This window comes from Polypterus senegalus, chromosome 15, assembly GCF_016835505.1.
Source record: "Polypterus senegalus isolate Bchr_013 chromosome 15, ASM1683550v1, whole genome shotgun sequence".
Lineage (NCBI taxonomy): Eukaryota > Metazoa > Chordata > Cladistia > Polypteriformes > Polypteridae > Polypterus > Polypterus senegalus.
The window spans coordinates 22,208,689-22,231,782 of record NC_053168.1 but is presented as its reverse complement, the minus strand read 5'-3'; the positions used below and the strand labels follow the sequence as shown (position 1 = coordinate 22,231,782).

Genomic DNA, 23,094 nt, shown 5'->3' with positions numbered 1-23,094 from the left:
AACAGTCTCGATCCACTGGACTAATTCACTTCATAATTGTAATCACTTCAGTCGTCTCCTCTTCATCTCCTTTTGCTTAATTTGCAAAGGCTCAGCTCTTTTAATCTTTCCTCATAACTCATCCCACGGTAGAGCTGTAATCAGCTTAGTCGCTCTTCTCTGGACCTTCTTCTAGCGCTGTTGTGTCCTTTTTGGAGCCTGGAGACCAAAACTGCACACAGTACTCAAGATGAGGCCTCACCAGTGTGTTATAAAGCTTGAGCAGAACCTCCTTGGACTTGTACTCCACACATCAAGGCGCTATATAACCTGACATTCTGTTAGCCTTCTTAAAGTCTTCTGAACTCTGTCTGGACGTTGATCATGTCGAGTCCACAATGACTCTTAAATCCTTCTCATAAGGCGTACTCTTGATTTTCAGACCACCCATTGTGTATTGAAACCTGGCATTTTTACTTCCTCTGCTATTTCTTAAGATTATTTGATCCTAAAACTATTCTGTCACGGTGGACTTTATGTGTCTCGAGTGGTGAACTGGTGCACTCTCCAGGAATGGCTGCTGCTTTGCTCTTATCTAACAGGTTTAAGATGACTGGTGACTCAAAAGTGACACAGTGATCTTGTCCTATGATGGTGTCAGGATAACCACCATTCTTTCACAAGTCTTTGTTAGAAGTTGTGGTCTGCAAAATAAATGAAATGCTTTTATTTTCTTTTTTAATTTTGGAATACACTTCAGCCCACGTGTGTGTGTGACGGCTGATCCCACAGTCCGAAGAGGGACACGAAATATGACACCCTTGCCTCTACATTAATTTTGCTGACATCCGGTTTGGCTGCCTTAAGAAGCATCCTGAGCCAGCGCTGTTCTTGGTGACACGTCTCTCTGATGATGAAGAGCGCCAGTGACAGATCTGCAGCATAGCCAGAGCAAATTACTTCTGATTGACTCCACACACCAGCTGCCACACAACGCATCTTCAAGCTTCCTTGTCATTTCCAGGCCGCCGGAATCAGACATATTGGCAACGTGATGAAAGGTTTCTGTGTTCTGGGTGGCTCCTTGTCAGAAGGGAAATCTTTGTTTTCAAGAGGGTTGCCAGGGATTGTGTTGTTGGCTACGTCAGCCGTTTGCTGCTCTGGGATTTCCATCTTTCTGCCTTCTTGTCTGCCACTAACATGCAGATGCGGTTTAGTGCAGACAGTTATCTCTTCAGATCCGTGTTGTTGTTGCCAACCTTGCCGCCTAAACTGTGATGGTGAAAGGGCCATCTTAACATATGGGCACAATGGGCACTGGCCAGGGGCCCCAGGAGCATAGGGGTCCATGATGTTTCTGATGCCTATGTATATGTCTGTTTTGTTATCAAAATAGTGGCCCCAGTGCACTGCTTTACCTGGGGGGGCCTATGATGCTGTTAAGACTACCCTGTGCCAACATCTGTCTGTCTGTCCACTTTTCACGAGAGAACTACTTAACGGATTTAGATTTTTTTTCTCTAATTTGCTTAAACATTCCGGTTGATTTGGAACTTCTTTCATTGTGCTAAGTATCATAGTTCGCTTGTGGTACCAATTTATTTGCACAAATCCGAGAGAGACGCAGCAGGCCTAGGGAAGGGAGGCAGGGCCCTCCTCACTCACGCTTCAGCCTCGGGGCGTATCTTGCATCCGCTTAGCTAGCGAACGAGAGAACTACTTAACAGATTTAGATCAGGTATTTTTTCTATAATTTACTTGAACATTCTGGTTGATTTTGCGACCTCTAATCGCGCTAAGAATCATAGTTTGCTTTTTGTGGTGTCTTTTATATCATTTCACTCTATACAAACAGGTCTGATGGGCTGAATGGGCTCCTTTCATCTCTCTTATGTTCTTATGTTCACTGCAAGGGACTGGCAGCTGTGATATTGTGGGCTCGTGGCTCCGAACGAATGGTCAGTTTTTAATAAATAATCCGTTTGGCCGTGTCAGTCTCCATGGGCGTGCTCGGACAGCCACGGGGAGTTGGTGAGGTAATTGGTAATTGTTATCGTTGCTTCATCAGCTTCCTGCAGTACATGATTGAGACGCTACGCCCACGGAGCTGTATAAGTACGGGCCGGCACAGGAGATGAAGACGATGAAAAACAAAAGAGAGAGAAAGGCTTACAGAATGAGAGTGCGGCATTGGGGCAGAGAAGGAGGACGAGCCTGCCGGCTAGAGAAACAGAGGAGGCAGCGTAGTCCGGAGTCCCGCAACAGAGCGAGGGATCAGCGCTGTAGGGGCAGATCATACCCACTGATTGTGCTGACCAGTAGGTGCGATCGAGGGGGCGTCCTCTCCAGGGATCCGAGGAACGACCTGCGTGGGTGTGGAGGATGACAAGAGGACATCCGGGATTGAGAGAACTCTCCAACTGGACGAGAGATGGGTGAGCTGGAAGACGTGGAAGGAGTTGGTCTCGGCTCGTATGACCCAGTGTCTGGAGGTTTTTATTCTCGTTTTAACCTGGTTTTAAACATTTGGATTTTTCAGTGTTTTATGGATTATTTATGAACTTTGAGATCTGCACTTTTGGACACAAACTGTTTATTGTTTTTTGCTTAGCATGTGTTTTGTCCTCATCTGTCAACTCATTCGGTTACGTTATCGCCGGTGTCGAGAGGCTCCCGAATGGGAGAGGACCCGCACCATCGCCGCAGCCTATCTAGGCCGTGTTACTGCTGGTATAAACTCCTAGTCCCTGTGATCAGCGGCTTCACAATTTGCTTAGACAGTTCGAGGTTTTGCTCTGTGATAGCCCAGGATCAGTTAGTGGCCCGGTCGCCTGTGCTGTACTTTTATAAAACAGCAATGCTGTTGTTGCTGTCAGCTGAGCTGAACAGTCCACCAAACCCTCCTGACAAACTGAATATTGCCAATCAGTCTGACAGCACGTCTTTGGATTAGGGGTTCCCCCAAGAAACATCCAACTACAAAACAAGGAGATGCCCAAGTGTGCCACCACTGATGCTGCTACCTTAACCTTTCTGGCCCTCGCAGAGTGCAGAGAAAACAAATTATCTTTGGAATTGTCATTAAATTGGATACGTGACCTCTGAAAGTGTGCTTTGTGAGCATCCGTCCCACTGCAATACTCATGGCATGTAACAATAAAAGACTTCATTTCTGCTCTGCCCGTCTCCGGTGGCTTGCCCTCTCTATCTGGGCTTGTATTTGTTTCTTCAGATTACTTCATCGAAAGCCTCAAAGGGAACAGCACACAAAAATGATTGGCATTGCCGTTATCACGAGAAGAGTATTTAATCATCGTGGACTGTGGCAAGCACACATTGCTGTGGTCCATCAGCTCCATTTTTACAGTCAGTATCATCGGAGCCTGGTGTATCATAAACATCTCCATAGTCCACTGAAAACCACTCAAAGCAACCTGAGGAAAATGGGCACAGCTGGCACACAATTTTATGAAAAACATTTCAGATTCTAACCATAACAGTATATACAGTGTTCAATTTTTAAATATTTTACTTTTTATAATGAGATGTGCACTTTGGGTGCTTCCCGGATAACCGTCCGCCTTGCATTGAAATTCAGGGTCACGTTTATTGTCATGTACAGTGAATTCATAAATAAGTAAAACTTGCCTGTGCCCAGAAATGCAACTGTATTCAGTTAATTAATATTTTTAAGCCGCACACTGGTGTCCCACCTACCGGTAGTTCCTGCCTAATGCCCACTGCTGCCAGGGTAGGCTGCAGTCCCCTCAGACCTGAACAGGTATAAACACAACAGTTGAAGAAGATTGTGAAAAAGTAAATACCCCCCAATGAAATGTGTTTACTTTTTTAATATATGTGGAAATTTCGAGATTTGATCTTCATTTAAAACTTTTACGCCCAGGGGGCATTTTTTCATCATTCTCTACCTGGGGGAGATTATTATTTTATTATTTAATTATTTTTATTTTTTATTATTAGTATTGTTTATTATTTTTATTATTATTATTTAAATTATTATTTATTATTTTCATATATTTTATTATTCAAAAAATAAAGGCAGGACAGTCAATTATTTACTAAGACCTGACAGATAATTTCTCAAATGTGATAGAATCTGTGTCATATTTAACACTAGAATCCCTGAAGCTTACGAAAAAACTTGTAATCCCAGCCCACCTTAAATTCCTTCACACCTCCACCATTAGCGTCTTTTGTTTTGTAAATGTGTCAATCAGTACAAGCAGCAAGCAGCCTGCTGTCCCATCCAACCCCACCGACAGAGTTCAACTGAGGCAAAAAGTTCTCCCAGCTCAAGGCCCCTTATCTGCATGTGAGGTACCTAGAGTTGTATTTGGTAAATAATACAGTATATCGTTATGTGAAATACATGCATCTACAAATATCTGGGTAAGTGCAGGATGAAAGGAAATACGAGAAATGCAAGAAATGCTGAACACATACCTAAAGCAGAAACTTTTTCCACGTTATACTAATAATGACGTGAAGTATATAATGTGTGAAGACTTTAGTCCAAATATCAAATAAACATGTGCACTTTTATTCAAGAATATAACCAAAGGGAAAAAAAGCATTTGATTTTCATGTGGCTGTCAATGAGTTAAAAACCCAAGCTCAAATGTCAATCGACAGACAGCTAATATGTATTCTTGAATGGTGTAGAGGTAAGAACTGCTCCCTTATAACCCATAGGTTCCGGGTTTGAGACCGGGCGCTCTGCGTTTTAAGTAGTCAGCTGCTATTAGTATTACTATCATCCTCTTTAATAAAACCCTTGTGTGCGTCCAGTGTCCGTGTGTGTGTGTCTTCTGGTGAAGTGTGCATGCGCGGGGCCACGCGGCACGTGTTCAGTCTCTTCCTGTGCATTCCCTGTGTGTGCAGAGAGAGAGAGACACACACAGGTGCGTGCGCACGACGGACAGACAGACAGACACGCAGGCCCGCCCAAGAGACAGACAGACAGAAACGCACACACACAGGCCCACGCGAGAGACGGACAGGCACACGCGAGAGACAGGCACGCACGCACACACACACACGCACGCACACACACACACACACACACACACACACACACACACACACGCACGCACGCACACACACACGCACGCACGCACACACACACACACACACGCACGCACACGTGCAGGCAGGCAGGCCCACGCGAGAGACGGAGAGACACGCACACCCGCCCACCCGACAGAGAGACACGCACACACACACACACGCAGGCCCGCGACAGAGACAGACATGCACGCGTGCATTGTTGCAATGTTACTTTTCTTGGTTTTTTATTAAATTACGGATTTTTCAAATGTTCTTTTTTTTTCCCTGTGCTTAAAACTCATTAAAAAAAGTGTTTTTAGCGAGCGGGTCATAAGGCTATAGCGCAAACTCTTGCAGTGTTAGTTTTCTCAGTTGTTCAAGGTTTTCTCAGTGTTATTCAATGTTTTTACATTTAGTTTACTATTACGATGTGCATTCTATGGTGTAATTAACTATATTTGTGCTTAAAATCTTAAAAAAACACATATTTACATACAGTTCATACAGTCTGGAGCAGATTAATTGTATTTACATACAATCCAATGGGGGAAATTACTTCGGTTCCACTGTATTACATTCCGACAAAATTACAGGCATTTTACGGAAATAGAAACCAGGATTACTGAGAGAAAATTAAAGGCACACAATACAGTGACGCATATTACAGCCACATACAAGGTCCCTTGCCATTTAATATAGACTGTTCCTACTAATGTTTATGCACTACTGTTCTAGCGCCCGTTATTTTAATGGGCTTAATGTCTAGTAATATAATAAAAACATACAATTGTTTTGAGTCTGTAACATCCAGTTAAAAGTTTAGCTACTTGTAAAAGTTTACACTTGTTTAATTATTCAGTTTTACTCTCTCAGTGACGTTCACATGGTACAACAAACTTGCCTCTCCCTCTCTCAGTTGATGGCATTTATCTCTTTTGCAAAGGTATAATGAAACAAGTGTGCTTTTATCTGTACTAATAAAAGGCAAAGCCCTCACTGACTGACTCACTGACTCACTCACTCACTCACTCATCACTAATTCTCCAACTTCCCGTGTAGGTAGAAAGCTGAACTTTGGCAGGCTCATTCCTTACAGCTTAATTACAAAAGTTAAGCAGGTTTCATTTCGAAATTCTATGCGTAACGGTCATAACGGTCGACAACATCCGCCATATTGAACTTTCTTATTCATGGCCCCATCTTCACAAAATTTGGTAGGCGGCTTCCCTGCGCTAACCGAAACCGATGTACATACTTATTTCAGTGGTATGACGCCACTGTCGGCCGCCATATTGAACTTTCCAACGACACTAATTCTCCAACTTCCCATGTAGGTAGAAGGCTGAAATTTGGTACTTATTTCGGTGGTATGATGCCACTGTCGGCCTCCATATTGAACTTTTCAATGGTCTTTGTTACTTATGGGCCCATCTTCAAGAACTTTGGTACACGGGTTCCCAACGCTAACTGAATCCTACTTACGTACATACTGTATATATATGTATATATATACATGAACTATATTATTATTAATATTAATATATATAATATATATTGTGGGTGGCATGGTGGCACAGTGTTAGCGCTGCTGCCTCGCAGTTAGGAGACCCGGGTTCGCATCGTTTTCATGTTCTCCCCGTGTCTGCGTGGGTTTCCTCCCACAGTCCAAAGACATGCAGGTTAGGTGAATTGGCAATTCTAAATTGGCCCTAGTGTGTGCTTGGTGTGTTTGTGTGTGTCCTGCGGTGGGTTGGCATTGGTTCCTGGGATTGGTTCCTGCCTTGTGCCCTGTGTTGGCTGGGATTAGCTCCAGCAGACCCCCCGTGACCCTGTGTTCGGATTCAGCGGGTTAGAAAATGGATGGGTGGATATATATTGTGATAGACAGTAGCTATGGGCAAAACCAGCTTAGAGCCAAGAGGGACTTACCATGTTCAGAAATGATATATACCTTATGTTCCATTTCATTGAATGAATTATTAGAAATGTACATTTTCACTGTTTTTATTTCAATGACATCACCTTTACCTAAAGATGCTGTTCAAATGAAGATCAAATCTTGATATGTCCACATAGCCCTGAGCTTTCCAGGCTCATTCCTGCCTTGTGCAGAGTGCTGCCAGGATAGGTTCAAGCTCCCAGCAAACCCTAAATAGTATTGGGCAGCTTTGGGAATACTCTGTATTTTGTTATAATGATAAGAAAGATAGATCTGTGAAGTTGAGGCAAACCCCTCATTGTATCCATCAATCTATTCAGAAAACTGTGCTGTAGTTTTATTGTGAAAGCCTAAAATTTCACAAGCGTTTGTTATGGTGGAAGCCCAGTGCAGCCTCAAAGCAGGTCAGTCATTTCTGGAAGGCGGCAGGCGTGGGACCCCCAGGCATCTGAAGTCGTCATTTCCTGCAACTGGAAGCTGAGAGGTGATGAATGAAACGAGCCGCAGATTAGGGGCTTGTTGTTATGACGACGTGCCGATAACATGTGCAGTGCAGGCCGACTCAAAATATCTCATTGTCCTCCATGAAAGTGCTCACTTAATTATGATCAACGCTTTCAGTTAGTTTATTTTTTTTAAAACACCTCAAAGGAGAGGTTAGCAAAAAGCAGTAAAAAAAAAAGCATAATAGATTTAAAATATTGCACACATACATCCACATAAACAGCGACCCCAGCGGGATTTAAATCCAATGCCAGAATTTCGTATGCTTACATTTTCAAAGAGATTTCTCAGGAGAGTTCCATCATCTCTCATATTTGGGTCTGGCTCTGGTTACTTTCAATAATGTGCTGACACACAGATACAATCCATCCATAATCCAACCTGCTATATCCTAACTACAGGGTCATGGGGGTCTGCTGGAGCCAATACCAGCCAACACAGGGCGCAAGGCAGGAAACAAACCCTGGGCAGGGTGCCAGCCCACCACAGGGCACACACATTCCCAAACATCAAGCACACACACTAGTGACAATTTAAGATCACCGATCCACCTTTGGACTGTAGGAGGAAACCGGAGCACCCGGAAGAAACGGGGAGAACGTGCAAACTCCATGCAGGGAGGACCCAGGAAGTGAACCCAGGTCTCCTAACTGCGAGGCAGCAGCGCTACCCACTGCGCCAGTGTGCCGCCCAGGTACAAAACAATACAATACAATTTATTTTTATATAGCCCAAAATTACACAAGTGCCGCAATGGGCTTTAACAGGCCCTGCCTATTGACAGCCCCCCAGCCTTGACCCCTTTCCAGTTAGGTTGGGCATGCAGTGGGTGTCAAAAAAAGGGTGTCAATACAATACAATACACAGAACAGAACACAAGTAATCCTCAACACAATATAATAGTGCAATAGAAATATTACAAGTACAGAGCAGAATTCAGCAGCAGATGATATCACATAATACGATTTGGATTTGTTCAGTGTCTTGGAGACCTCGGCCATCAAGCTGCCTCCCCCTTTTGGCCATTCCACTGCTGAGTCAGCCAATCCAATGACAGGACCCCTCTACCAGATGGTTCCTGTGATCCAGGTATTCAGCCACTGGCTCACTACAGGCTTGTCCCAAGTGAACACTGCTTTACAAGGGCATGCGTGCAGAACAAAATGAGTGAATGTATCAGGGTTTAATTTTTTCGAATGGCTTAAATGGCAAGGGGTGTGCAGCCTAATGTGTTGTGGGCTGCAGAGGGCGCTCCTGCCACCCAAATCTGACACAGACTGATGCAGGACACAAGTTAAGCACACATGCTTTTTAATCTTTTCCTTTTCCCTCGTGGGAAACGCTTTCCCCCGTTTACCACAAGTATGACACGGGTTCCAGCACAGCAAAAGCGCAAGACACAGTCCAGCACCAAATCCTCTTCTTCTTCTTTCACTCTTTCTCTCTCTCTCTGTTTTACTCCACTCCTCTTGGTAAGCTTTGTCTACTCCTACCTGACTCTGGTGCTCGAAGTGGTGGCTGCTGGCTCCTTTTATAAGGAATCCAGAAATGCCCCAGATGCTCGTTGGCCTACTTCTGGCAGTAAACAAGGGTTCAGCAGCAGCTGCAGCACCCCCTGGCAGTGCCCACGGAACCCAACAGGGCTGCACCAAACTCCAGCTCCCATTGAGACCTGCAGGAGTCCAAGGCACCGCTGCAAACCGGGGAACTGCAACTTAGCATTCTGGGTGGGTGGTGCTGGGTAATGCTCCCTCCCATGGTCCATCCATTATGGAGGTGTCCCAGCCATATGCCACAGTGTATAATTTACACTCACTGAGCAAATTATTAGGAATGCCTGCTTATTCATGCAGTTATCTAATTGGCCAATCATGTGGCAGCAATGCAATCCATAAAACTCTGCATATCCAGGCCAGGAGCTTCAGTTCAAGTTCACAACAAACACCAGAATGGGGGCCAAAATGAGATCTCAGTGATTTGGACCCTGGCGGGACTGATGGTGCCAGACGGGCTGGTTGGAGTTTTTCTGTAACTGCTTATCTCCTTGGATTTTCATACACAACATTTATCTAGAGTTTACTCAGAATGGTGCGAAAAACAGAAAACATCTGGATGATAAATTGGACTGGACTGCCAATACTGATGCTCTGTGCAAGAGAGGACAGAGCCGACTATACTTCCTTAGAAGGCTGGCGTCCTTCAACATCTGCAATAAGATGCTGCAGATGTTCTATCAGACGGTTGTGGCGAGCGCCCTCTTCTACGCGGTGGTGTGCTGGGGAGGCGACATAAAGAAGAGAGACGCCTCATGCCTGGACAAACTGGTGAGGAAGGCAGGCTCTATTGTAGGCATGTAGCTGGTCAGTTTGACATCTGTGGTGGAGCGACGGGTGCTGAGCAGACTCCTGTCAATCATGGAGAATCAACTGCATCCACTGAGCAGTATCATCTCCAGACAGAGGAGCAGCTTCAGCGACAGACTGCTGTCACCGTCCTGCTTCACTGACAGACTGAGGAGACCCCACACTATGCGACTCTTCAGTTCCACCCGGGTGGTAAACGTTAACATTATACAAAGTTATTGTCTGTTATACCTGCATTGTTATCACTCTTTAATTTAATATTGTCTTTTATCAGTATGCTGCTGCTGGAGTATGTGAATATCCCCTTGGGATTAATAAAGTATCTATCTATCTATCTATCTATCTATCTATCTATCTATCTATCTATCTATCTATCTATCTATCTATCTATCTATCTATCTATCTATCTATCTATCTGTTGCTGACCATGTGCATCTCTTCATGGCTACAACTGACTCATCTTCTTAGGGCTACTTCCACCATGATAACGCACCATGTCAGAGAGCAAAACTGGCCTTGTCAACATGACAGTGAGTTCAGTCACCAGATCTCAATCCAACAGAAAAACATTGGGGATTGTGGCTGATCGACGTACAGCTGACAAATCCACAAAACCTGCATAATGCAGTCACGCCAACATGGATCAGAATCTCAAAGGAAATGTTTACCACATCTTGTGGTAATGCTGGAGGAGATGTGTATGATGTGAAAAGAAGAATTGATGGATTGACGTTAATCGATGAGTTCATTATCAGTGTTGCCTTTGACAATGCCAGCAATTGATTAAGCAAAACAATTTAGTAAGACGCCCACCCAGGGACACCCAATTAACATCTGTGTGTGAGAGGATTTTAAGTCCCCAAAGATCACTGTCTCAACTTCCAGCCAGGACACCAGAAATATGAAGAGATCTACACTACTTATGAACGATGGTCGTAAATCAGTGAAAGTCTACGCTGAATACTTTCACTTTCTCTTATGCTTGCTGCAATAAACCAAATAACACAGTTTACTTATAACATGTTGGCACACCATCTTCATCATCTAAGCCGGGGTGTCCAACTCCTGGCCTGGAGGGCCACACAGGTTCCCATTCTAACCAGTTGTCACTGCACTCCAGGCCTTTGAATACTTTTCAAACTTTAATGAAGACGAGCATCTTTTGACTCAGCTGCTTTGAGACTGGGCCTTTTTAATATGCATGTGCCTTCAGGGTTGTCTCTAAGGGTTTTCAGCTCTGGCAGACCCTGCATTATCATAAATGATCAATTTCTCAGCTGTCAGCAGAATATGCTGCACCTTCTTCACAATAAGCACTTTCAGAGGGACGTGATGAGCGGTTGTTATCAGTTACCTGTGGTATGTTATTAACTCTTGAGACAACGGAAATTCCAACGCCGTATGATATGAACGTTATGCTTTTTGGTGTGACTGGCATACATTTGGAATACTGCAACTTCTCATGTCCAGGAGCCTCATTTATTAAGTTTGTGTATGCATAAAAAAAGAGCCTTGAAATGTGTGTGGGCAACTTCCCTCGCAAACATCGGGATTTATAAAGTAAAACTTGACCGGTGATTGAGCTTATATTTATAGCAACTCTGACCCATGCGTGCGCAACGTTTTGGAGAAAGTGGGAAATGACGACCCCTTTGATAAAGCAGGGAAATGCAGCCAAACCAGCTAAATGACAACTGAAACGCATTAATATAATATAATAATAAAATATATTGTAATAATGGCTGTGTGATATGAATTATAATAATTCACGGAGTTCATTCATGGAATTCAAAGAATTATAATAATTTGTATCACTGCGCCATTGTGACAAGCGTATTAAACCTGAAGAGTGTTGAATATGAAGCACAGACTGTACTTCAGTTCCCCATTTAGACAGTCAGTGCTGCATAATTTCACTTTTTTGGCTTTTCAGCAATTTTTTATCAGCTACACCTCTCCGGCGATTGGCCGACGGGTCAAGAATATCTCTGTCAAGCTTCACTCAGTCATGCCAGGCCAGGCTGGTAGCCATTAGCTGACATGTACATCCAGTTTTTATATGATGTAGATGCACATCCATTACACAGAACATGTTTTTGCCAGGGTGGCGCAGTGGGTAGCGCTGCTGTTTCATCGATAACTTCGCATCCGGCTTTTGAGAGTTGAAACATTCATAAACATCAAAGTGTCCACTACTCAAATCGTCACCTGTAAATCTAAGGCCGGAGTTATACTTCACGCGACGCGACGCATGCTGCAGCAGACGCTCCTGCGACGCAAGCGTTGTAGTGTTCATACTTGCGCACGTACTTTACGTAAATCTGGAGGAATCCACCAGGTGGCAGTGCGAGATATTGTCACGGTGAGAACATGTTCGGCTTCTCTGTGTTGTGAATTGCTTAGAACACTCATTAAATTCTAATGACGCCTTACCGAATTATCTCTGAAAATTATGTTTATTGGTTGAATCCATCAATCCAGGGATGTGTCCATTCCAGCAAGCATTGGGCACGAGTGAGAAAAACAGTCCCTGGACGAGGCCTCAGCTCATCGCAAGGTGAATACAAGCACACACGTACACTGGCGTCATTTTAACGGCACCAAATCTGCATATCTTTGGAAGGAAACCGGAGCACAGTGTGGAATACAAGCAGGAAATACCAGCAACATAACACCCTGCGAGACAGCAGTGCTATCGCTCCACCACCGTGACACCCCCATGTGTGTAATTATTAAGAGTATTCATTATTTAAACGAAATTATATATAAAATGTAACATACACACTTTAATGCATTTCATCATGAAAGTGATATCAAGTATAAATCTAAAGATTCTAAGTGTGCAGAGAGTTGGAATATCAGACATTTAATTTGTTCTGTGTGGTGATCTATTGCTGCTTTCCGCAGCTGTCAGGTCCAAGAAGCTCGCAGCGATTAAAAACTGGGATGACGTTTACGACCGTCTGCTTTAATGATAAAGTAAACTACGAGGTTAAAGTGGACATTTCAAGATTAAAGCCGAAATTTCCACTTTAATCACAAAATACACGTTTTCACCGTGTCCTTTATTTTTTTCTCAGTGGCTCAAATATAACGCTATACATTATATTGCTGTTGTTAAGTTGGGAAAAAAAAAAAAGACGGCACAAAAGATGATATGTGAGACTTTTAAAATGTATCGTGTCATTACGATCGAGAATATGCGACGCTTGAATATAAATGCACCACGAATGCATCTGTATGCCGGCATTCTGCTTCACCACATCGAAGCATTCATCCCGTAGGATCTGAATAGAGGCTTTCTGTCACATGTAGATAGTAAACAGAGACACTGACGTCACGTTCCGACTTTTAGCACACTGCGCCCCCCGACTTTTTGCTGGTACTGCAACTCGCGCACTCGTCGTGCTAATTTCTTAGGACCTGCTCAGAGGATGCGGGAAATGAACGCTGGGAACGCGTGGCAGCCATGATGCGGGCGCGTACGCGTTCTGACCGTGAAGTATAAATCGGCCCTAAGATGTTTAAGAGGCATAGGTGGTTGTCGAAAGGTGTAAAATATTTGAAAGCGACAACCGAACAATTCAGCGGCAGCCATCAACTCACATGCAGATCCATAGGTGAAGGGCTTAAGCATTTCACTCTTATAGTGCTCCTGTGTAGTATAATTATCTCCTGTACCGTCATCAGTCCACACCTTGAACCTGTCCCAGTCATTCAATACATAAGACACAATGTTCCTCTGGATATCAAGAGTGAGCCTGATATGGCCGTGCAATATGTAATAAAGAGAATGGAAAAGGCAGGTGTCATCTCTGGGCATGGAAACCACTCGGTAAGTGACAGTTCTTTGATCGATGGTGATCACCTCGATAGACATGTTAATGCGGGTACGGTTGGAACGATAAAGGAAATGGGTACCTGAACAATTTAAAGTAAGTCTAAAATACCTACACAATAACTATAATCGTAATAAACGAAGAATTAAACAGCGGAGAAGCCGTGGATTAAATAAAAAGGCTGTAGTTATCAGCAGGGAGACGTGAATCCCGTGGCGAAGCAAGGAAGGGAATGTAGAGACTGGAGCGACGGACGGCCTTATATAGGCAGGCAGCCAACAACGGGAGGCGTTGGGATGGGGGACCCAACGCCGCCACACGGTGACCGAGCTGCAGGCTATGGACGTATATATGTACGTAAGTAGGATTCAGTTATGACCATTACGTGTAGAATTTCGAAATAAAACCTGCTTAACTTTTGTAAGTAAGCTGTAAGGAATGAGCCTGCCAAATTTCAGCCTTCTACCTACACGGGAAGTTGGAGAATTAGTGATGAGTCAGTCAGTCAGTGAGGGCTTTGCCTTTTATTAGTAGAGACAAGATAAGTAAGTAAGCTGTTTCATCATTTCTTCGTTGATATGTACGTAAAGATTTAGAGTGAGCGTCTCCTTTACATTTGTAAATACGTCCTGAAAGCTTACCCTGTCTGAATAAAGCTTTAGGCTTATTACATACCCTTTCTCAGGTTCACGGAGAGGCTGAAGCCATTTCTGGCAGCATTAGGGCAGAAGCCCACACTGGACAGGGCTGATTAACAAACGTAATGTTCTCGAACCCACTTAGTCCAAATCAGAGTCACAAAGTGGGCCAAAGCTTATCACAGAAGCAGCAACCATCTCTGGACATGACATGAGCTCACGGCTAATGGTTCACTTTTAATTTAATTATGTAGGAGTGTGTGTGTGTGTATGATAGCGTGCCCTACAATGAACCAGACTGCTGTCCGGGGTGGGCTACAACCTTATATATACTCAGCAAAAAAAGAAACGTCCTCTGACTTTCAACTGTTTTTACTTTCAGTAAACTTAATGTGTAAATATTTGTATGAACAGTAAAAGAGTCAACACCATAAGACATAAACTAAAAATGTTTCACAATGTGTCCCTGAATGAAGGGAGGCTCAAAATCAAAAGTACCAGTCAGTATCTGGTGTGGCCACCAGCTGCTTGAAGTACTGCAGTGCATCTCCTCCTCATGGACTGGACCAGATTTGTCAGTTCTTGCTGTGAGATGTTACCCCACTCTTCCACCAAGGCACCTGCAAGTTTCTGGACATTTCTGGGGGGAATGGCCCTAGCCATCGATCCAAATCGATCCCTCTTCAGGGTACAGGCCTCGGTGTAACGCTCATTCCTTCGACGATAAACACGAATCCGTCCATCACCCCTGGTGAGACAAAACCGTGACTCATCAGTGAAGAGCACTTTTTGCCACTCCTGTCTGGTCCAGCGAAGGTGGGTTTGTGCCCATAGGCGGCGTTGTTGCTGGTGATGTCTGGTAAGGACCTGCCTTACAACAGGCCTACAAGCCCTCAGTCCAGCCTCTCTCAGCCTATTGCGGACAGTCTGAGCACTGATGGAGGGATTGTGTGTTCCTGGTGTGACTCGGGCAGTTGTTGTGGCCATCCTGTACCTGTCACGCCGGTGTGATATTCGGATGTACCGATCCTGTGCAGGTGTTGTTACACGTGGTCTTCCACTGCGAGGATGATCAGCTGTCCTTCCTGTCTCCCTGTAGCGCTGTCTTAGGTGTCTCACAGTGCGGACATGGCAATTTATTGCCCTAGCCACATCAGCAGTCCTCATGCCTCCCTGCAGCAGGCCTAATGCACGTTCACGCAGATGAGCAGGGACCCTGGGCATCTTTCTTTGGGTGTTTTTCACAGTCGGTAGACAAGTCTCTTTAGTGTCCTGCGTTTTTAGAACTGTGACCTTAAATGCCTACTTTCTGTAAGCTGTTAAGGTCTTAACGACCATTCCACAGGTGCATGTTAATGAATTGATTATGGTTAATTGAACATGCATGGAAAACATTGTTTAAACCCTTTACAATGAAGATCTGTAAAGTTATTTGGATTTTTAAAACATTATTGTTGAAATACACAGTCCTGAAAAAGGGACGTTTCTTTTTTTGCTGAGTATATATATATATATGGTGGCTGGAGTGGGCTGTGTCTCATGGTACTTCTTTGGAAAAGCAGGTTCTGAAATGCACACAAATGAAATCAAAAAGAGATCAGTCAGCATGAAATGCTTTGTCTTTTCTTTTTTCTTTCTTTCTTTCTTTCTTTCTTTCTTTCTTTCTTTCTTTCTTTCTTTCTTTCTTTCAGACCCTGAATTTTCACTCTACAAGAAATCTGTCAACCTGTCAGCGCTTTACAATTCAGTGCTTTCATTTTGCTTCCTAATGCGTTCACCTGGCGTTGCACACATTATGTCGATATCAAGTAGCTGGCCTATTGATGGTTTTCCGTGTCACAATTGAAAGCCGTTGAACCTTGTTATATTATTTTCTACTCTAGCGGTCTCGGAAATGTGCTGGTGGTGAGTAAGGAAATCGTCGCGATAAAGCTAATATGTGGAGCCCCCATCGCATCTGACTTTATTAATGGACATTCAGTGACTTTGAGGCTTCGGGGCACAAATGGGGACAGTGGACTAGTGACACACAGAGTGGGACCCCTTCACTTTTCTTCACATGTTATTATATATTGCAGCCTTGTGCTAAAATTGTTTGAAATTCATTTTTTTTAGTTCTCATTAAGCCACACTCAATTCCCCTGGATGGACAAGGTGAAAACAAGATTGTAGATGTTTTATTCAAAATAAAAAAAAAAACGCAAATATCCCTTTGACACAAGCAAGCAGACCCTTTACTTTGACACTTGATGTTCGGCTCAGGAGCATCCCATCCTAATGGTCATTGCTGAGATGTTTCTACACCTTGTTTGGTGTCCGCCTCTGGTCACTTTAATTGATTGGACTGATTAGGGAAGCCACACGCCTGTCCATTGAAGGTCCGACAGCGCGGGACTGAAGGAATTGCCTGCAAAGCTAACGCTGCATCCATCATACGGCAGAGCTGGGAAGAGCTGCCTTTTTTTCACTCCGTCTGGTCATATCAAGCTGAAATTCATCCAGCAATAAAACAGAGTGTGGAATAAGAAGTTCAAGCCGGTTCTCTGCGATACACAAAGTCCCACAGTATGTGAATGTGTCGTGACTCGCGATGTGATGTGACAGTTAATCCATTTCACTCAAAAGTGATCACATCGTTATATAGAGGCAGGCCAGTTCTGAGACCTTCTTTCCTTGAATTCTGTTCATACTTACCGCATTAAGCTTGCGTGTAGTCTGAGACCCAAAGTGCTGTCTGCTACCATTACACAGTTATACTGTACTTGTGGTGCCCCGTTCAATTGGCACATCGATATTCTCCTAATCGGTGGGCAGCAGTGTTTGCTCAATGTGGCATACAGCAGAGGAAGTGAATTGTTTACATTATTATTCAATGGAAGGACCGGAGGAGAGAGCATGCAGAGGGCATTATCTCCTCCGGATCACTAGGTGGCAGCCCTCCCTGGGTTGCTACGGTGCTACAGATTCCCACAGGGCATATTTGGAATTGGAGAACCCCCTGTTGGGATCTGGGGGTTACCACCAGGTGGTGCTGCAGGAACTGTGGAGGCCTACTTTGTCAGGCTCCCACCGTACCCAGAAGTGCTTCCAGACCACGCTGACGGAATACCAGAAATACACTCGGGTGCTGCATAAAAGAAGCTCAGAGAGTCAGGACGAGGATGGTGAAGCTTTTGCCAGGAGGAATAATGGCAGAGAACACAAAGGGTTGTTGTGTGCTGCTTGGTGTACTTTGTACTGTGTTTATGCTTGTGGTCATGGCGTGGGAAGCGCTTCAGAGAAGAGTTTCCCACACAAAAGCCTTCATTTGTGCCTGTGTCTGTTTGTGTCGAGTGGTTAGGGAGCTGGAGCGCCCCCTACAGTCCACAATGGATACGCTCAATGAGACTCTGCTAACAGAAGAAGCGTTGTGCCTGTTGTTATTGGCTTTAAGAGGAAATGAAAGGAGTAGATTTAGGGTCTGGAAGGGCGAGTGCAATACTCTGTGTGCCCAACATGATGAACAGATGCATTTCAAATATTTTCGCTTGTCTTTGTTGCGTCCATCGTATTCAGCTCTTTGCTCAGAGAGAGGAATCATACAGGTGCCAATTAGCGTTAGGCGGTAAATCAGTACGGCAAGAGTGCCAGATAAACAATTTTTAAAACAATACGGTTCCAGTATTTCAAGAAGTTCAGCTCTTTGTTATTCTACTCTCTGACGAGGTTGGCACCTACTTTTTGACATGCTAGAAAATCCCCAGGGGTCCCCTCCACCTTTCAACATGCTGTAGAATTTAAAGGGGAACTGTTTTTTGTATTGACGTGGTAGGGAGGTGCACGATTATGCGGCACAACAGACTAGAGTGAATAATGGAGGGGGTTAACCATTATTTAATTTAGTATCATCTTAGCACTAGTGGAGGGTGGAAGCGGTAAGTAAGAAGCCAATCTTGAAGGGTCTGCCATTAAAGCTGTGGGCACACACTCATACCCGTACCCCTTATAACTCATACCAGTTATCTAACCGCCTGTTTTTGAGATGCAGGCAGAAACAGTGGTAGTTAGAGAATGAGGCCCATCACCTGCATTGTGAGGGAGAGGCAGTTATGGCAGTACGGGTACGAGTACCAAGGGTGATCACAGGATTCTCATTGTTGTGCACCTGAGCAGCTGGAGCAGGCCAAGGTGACGCCCACGTAACACCTGATAGACGGTGGGACTGGACTGCGTGTCTGCCCCAACCTGAGCAGACCTGACAGAAGACCGCTGTGGGTAAGGTTGCAGGCCCACAAAAGCACACTGAGCAGGACCTGAACCCTGGTCCCTGAATCGTAAAGCCGTGTGCCCAGCACTGTCAAAAGGAAGAGGAAAATGTGTCTGACTCTGCCTTTTTTTATGAGATGTCAGATAACGCAGGATGGGGGCTTTTGAAGTCCCCCTGCACCCAGCCACTCATTGCGACTTTTACTGCAGTGGCTATAAAGGACTGTGCATTTCATTCTTTCATTTTTTTTTCTTCGTCTTCGTTTGTGTGGCTATTAACAGCTTGTAATTTTCATTTTCCCATGCATGTAGACTTGGGGTCTAGTCAACTAGTAACATCTGCTCCAAGTGCCTGCCAGCTATGTGCCGACCTGGCTCAAATAACACATTGCCGTGTGCTCTCTGGCCCCCTCATGAGTAATGCTGACTGGACACAGCAGCCCTGTCAAAGGTTAAACTTTATTATGGGATGTTTGAGTGACACCTTTGTGACACACTTACTGCTTTAATTACTCTTTGAACTAAGATGACGCTGCACAGTTTTGGAAACTTTGGACAAACGCAGCTAGCCTTGTTTTAAATCAGAAAACTGCCTGCCATCGTTCTCTTTGTAAGCCAGTCTAACAGTTCATGATTCTGGCAGACGGGCTGTGTTCCTAAATGGCTAACTAGTGTTGTGTTGTTAGAAATATTGCTGAGAAAGGTCTATCACATTGTGACGTGTGGAGTCCCTGTCTTGCACCCCAAAACACGAGGCTGAGTCTCAGCACTTTAGCAACACCAGCTTTATTCAGCTTGAAACAGGAACAGCACGGTTATTTATTATAGCGGGACCTCTCCTATACACAGACACAGCAGGTTAGCGGCCAAGTAATCCTGTTCCCTGCATTTAAAATGTTCCTTGCATCACCCATCGACAGCAGGCTCTCATAGCGCAACCACGATTGATTCGAATCTGCTTTAGCTGCAAGCCGTTGCAGCGCTGGGACCCCGCGGTTGCACCGGCAACTGATAAACTGTCTTCCACAGACTCGGCGATTGCGCTTCAGCATGCTCTTCAGCGTGTTGTCCCATTTTTCCCAAACGAGTTTAGAAACCTTACAACATGTTAAGAACAGGCGTCCCGGCCAGGAAGGAGGACAGTTTCTTACCCGGATGGAACAGAAGGACAGTTGGCCAGCTGGAACAAGAAATAGCTTATTGTCCAGTCAGACAAGTTCTCCCGCGGGCTTGACTTCCCATATAATTTCTGGTATTTTATAATGTCGGAATGCAGAAAACTCACACTATTGGTCCAAGAGATTATGATATGCTGTGATCACATGGCCTTTTCTTTCTATGTGGGTGCAGAAATGCGCTGTATCAGCATGTGCTCCTAACCTCTCTCTCTGTCTCTTTTGTGCCTACATGACCATACGGTAATACCCAAACTATTCCGAAGCAACGTTTGCACTGTTTTGTGTTTTTTGTATCTCACACCCTCAAACATCTTTATCGTAAGAGCATCCCTTATCTACAATGGAGCGTTTGCTCAGAAGAAAATATGTAGCTGGTTTTAAATTAAAAGTCGTTGAAGTGGCAAAAGTAATTGGCAACCATGCTGCTGCAACAAAATTCGATGTGTCTGAGAAACTGATGCGAGACTGGAGGAGGCAAGAAGATGTAAAAAAAAAAATTAAGTGTCACATTTTTGAACGGGCGTACAAGTCGGGGTGTGATTTTATGATCGATTTTTCAGGTTTCAAGACCCGACTTATACGCGAGTAATATGTTGTTTGGACCAGTGGAAGCTAGAAGTTGGGAGCAGTTGCAATCCCCCATACAACAGGTGGCAGTGGTCCTTGTGTGGCAGCCCAGTTCGGACACCCGCAGGGGTGCTTGGGAGTAGGAGTCCGGAAATGAAACCCTGTCCCTAGGTGCTGGTAGAGGGTTCTGTCAGGGGAGGACCTACCTAATTTCTGTACGGCCCGTGTGGCCCCAGAAGGATTCTCAGGTTTGGCTTGAAAAGAAGCCCATTGGATGAGTCTGAGTCGGGAGGCAACGGGAAACACTCAAAGGAGGAACAGAAGGAGAGATGAGACAGACAGGGACAGACTATTGTTTGGATTATTTCTAATTGGTCTTTTATTGCACATTTGGTGGCCTGTACTTAATAAATTACTTTATTTTTTTAACCAGGGTTGTGTGGAGTACTATTGGGTCTGGGGCTTGGGGCTCAGTGGCGCCCCCATGTGGTCAAAATGAGTAAAGGATTATACCAATCTCTAAATGACTATTGAAATTTATATTCTACTCAAATTAAAGGCCATGTCACAATAGATGATTTTTCCAGCAATTTGCAGTCGTAGCTTTCACTTACACAATCTTAGACAGTTGGCGGTGGGCACCTGTAAAGGCAATCATCTAAGGTGACATACCCAACAACTGAGATGGACTGTCTATGACTGGCTTGGATAAAATGAAACAGCTGTGAGTTTCTGTTTGGTCGGAGAGCCGGGCTCTTTGTGTGCGAGTGTTGAGAACTAATGAGTGTTCAGTCCAGTGCATAGAATGTAGCGACGTGGAGTAAAGAACACGTGTATTTGGAACCTAACAAACAGAAGAGAAGCTCCTATGTCTCATATATCATGCTTTATATACTAAAACAGAATGGAGAAAAGAAAAAAAGGGGCCAATACTGCTGCTGAAAACACCACAGCTATTAACCCTCAACACAGCACCAGTAGAGCACAGCGGATGTGGACCTCAAAAAAAAAAAAAAGTGGGAAGCTCTTCTGTCTGATGTCTCATATTTTACATGCCATAGCAGAATGTCAAAAATAAATTAAGGGCAGAGACTGCTGCTGTTAACCCTCCATACAACGCCATCTCCGTCAGGCAGCACTCTATTGGGTGTTAGAAGAAGGACAGCGAGCATGGCTCACCTGAAAGATTGGCACTCAGTTACTAAATGTGACATGGGCTGCGATTTTCAGCCATGTAAGTTGACATGGAGGAGCGATGAGATCCGTGACAGCAATCAGCAAATCTGACGTACCTTATGACAAAAAGTCACGTAATGTGACATCAGCTTAAGCAAACAGGTGAATTTTAACATTACTTTTCTAAGATTGGCTCTTATGCAAGGTAACTTACTTCGCAAATGTTCACAGGCATTTTATACAGCTGAAGCAGAAAAGTTAAGTAAATTTCTTAGAATCACACAGTCGGAAAGAGGTTGGGATTGAACTGGCATTCTTGATGTTTAAGGTCTAGTGCTTTAGCTACTTCACAAGGCTGCACTATATAATAGATAGATAGATAGATAAGGCACAATATAATATATAGATAGATAGATAGATAGATAAAGGCAATAGATAATAGATAAATGGATTGATAGAACTTCATTTGTTCCCAGGGGGACATTTGTTACATATAACCTCTATCTATCTATCTATCTATCTATCTATCTATCTATCTATCTATCTATCTATCTATCTATCTATCCATCTATCTATCTGTCTTGATCATTTATAGTAAGTTTGCTTGGACACAAGAGCATTTGGATTATTTGTACACTGGACTGTCTTCCGGACCTGATGACACATCCTTGTCCCTTTTTTAGGACACCTTTTGATGACAACTAGAGGCCAACATCACAAGAAGATTAGGAGCTCCATCGAAGTACGCGTGCTAAGCAGACATTTCCCATAGATGTTGGTAAGTTTTGTTTTTCCTTTGATTGGCATATGCATTCCCTCAGTTGAATGTCATTAAAGCAAAGTTGTGTTTTGCCTGGAGAAGAGACCACTTACCAGCCCTGTGGAGTGGAGGTTGCCTCTGGAGATGAGATGATGAGACCCTTCTGATTAACCCTTTCAGAGAAGGTAGCGTAGTACCAGGAGAAGAGACCTCTTAGGAACCCTGTAGAGTGCGTAAAATGACATAAAGGACACAGACAAAGATTTGGGGTATAATCTGACAGTTGAGAAAAATATACTCACAGTTAGTTGTGGTGATGTCTTTACAGACAGAAGTCAAAAAAGAATTGAAGTAGGTAACTGGTTTGCCAGTTTATGAAGGTGAGATGGTAGGAAGGGGTCGGTTGAGGAGGACGGACACAGTAGATGACATCAGCGATGGTAGGGTCGTCAGTCACCTGGTCTGCAGAGGGAGAAAGAGAGAAAGGTGAATGGTGCCAATCAGAGAACAGTGCCAACGTGTGGCTCGGCGGAGAATTACATTTATTTAAGCTGAAAGCTGTCTCCCATGCACACGCATGTGAGATGTGGAATTAGCTTCTATAGGTGAGGTGATGGGTAACCTTTTTAGAGAGGATTGTGCAGTACCAGGAGAAGAGACTTTCCAAGGAACCCTGCAGCATGGAGGTAACTCTAACTCAGGACTGACTTCACCACCTCAGGAAAGCTAGCACCATACTCAAAAGACAGGCTCACTGCCAGCACGGGCCTAAAAGTGGAGCAAAGGCTGTAAAGTCTCAAATGTCCAAAGGAGAGATGGACAAAACATGAAAAACATCT

The 23,094-nt window shown here is 44.2% G+C and overlaps 1 protein-coding gene across 2 annotated transcripts in view; it reads left to right on the top strand.

Moving 5' to 3' along the window:
* Window positions 1-23,094, top strand: part of LOC120515892 (CMP-N-acetylneuraminate-beta-galactosamide-alpha-2,3-sialyltransferase 1-like) — a 364,360-nt gene that overhangs the window by 195,274 nt on the left and 145,992 nt on the right. The window contains exon 4 of one of the 2 annotated variants that reach the window (XM_039737250.1): window positions 22,179-22,273. The exons of the other annotated variant lie outside the window; for it this stretch is intronic. The gene's annotated coding sequence lies outside the window, so the exon portion shown is untranslated. The remainder of the gene's footprint in view (window positions 1-22,178; window positions 22,274-23,094) is intronic. 2 annotated transcript variants of the gene reach the window in all.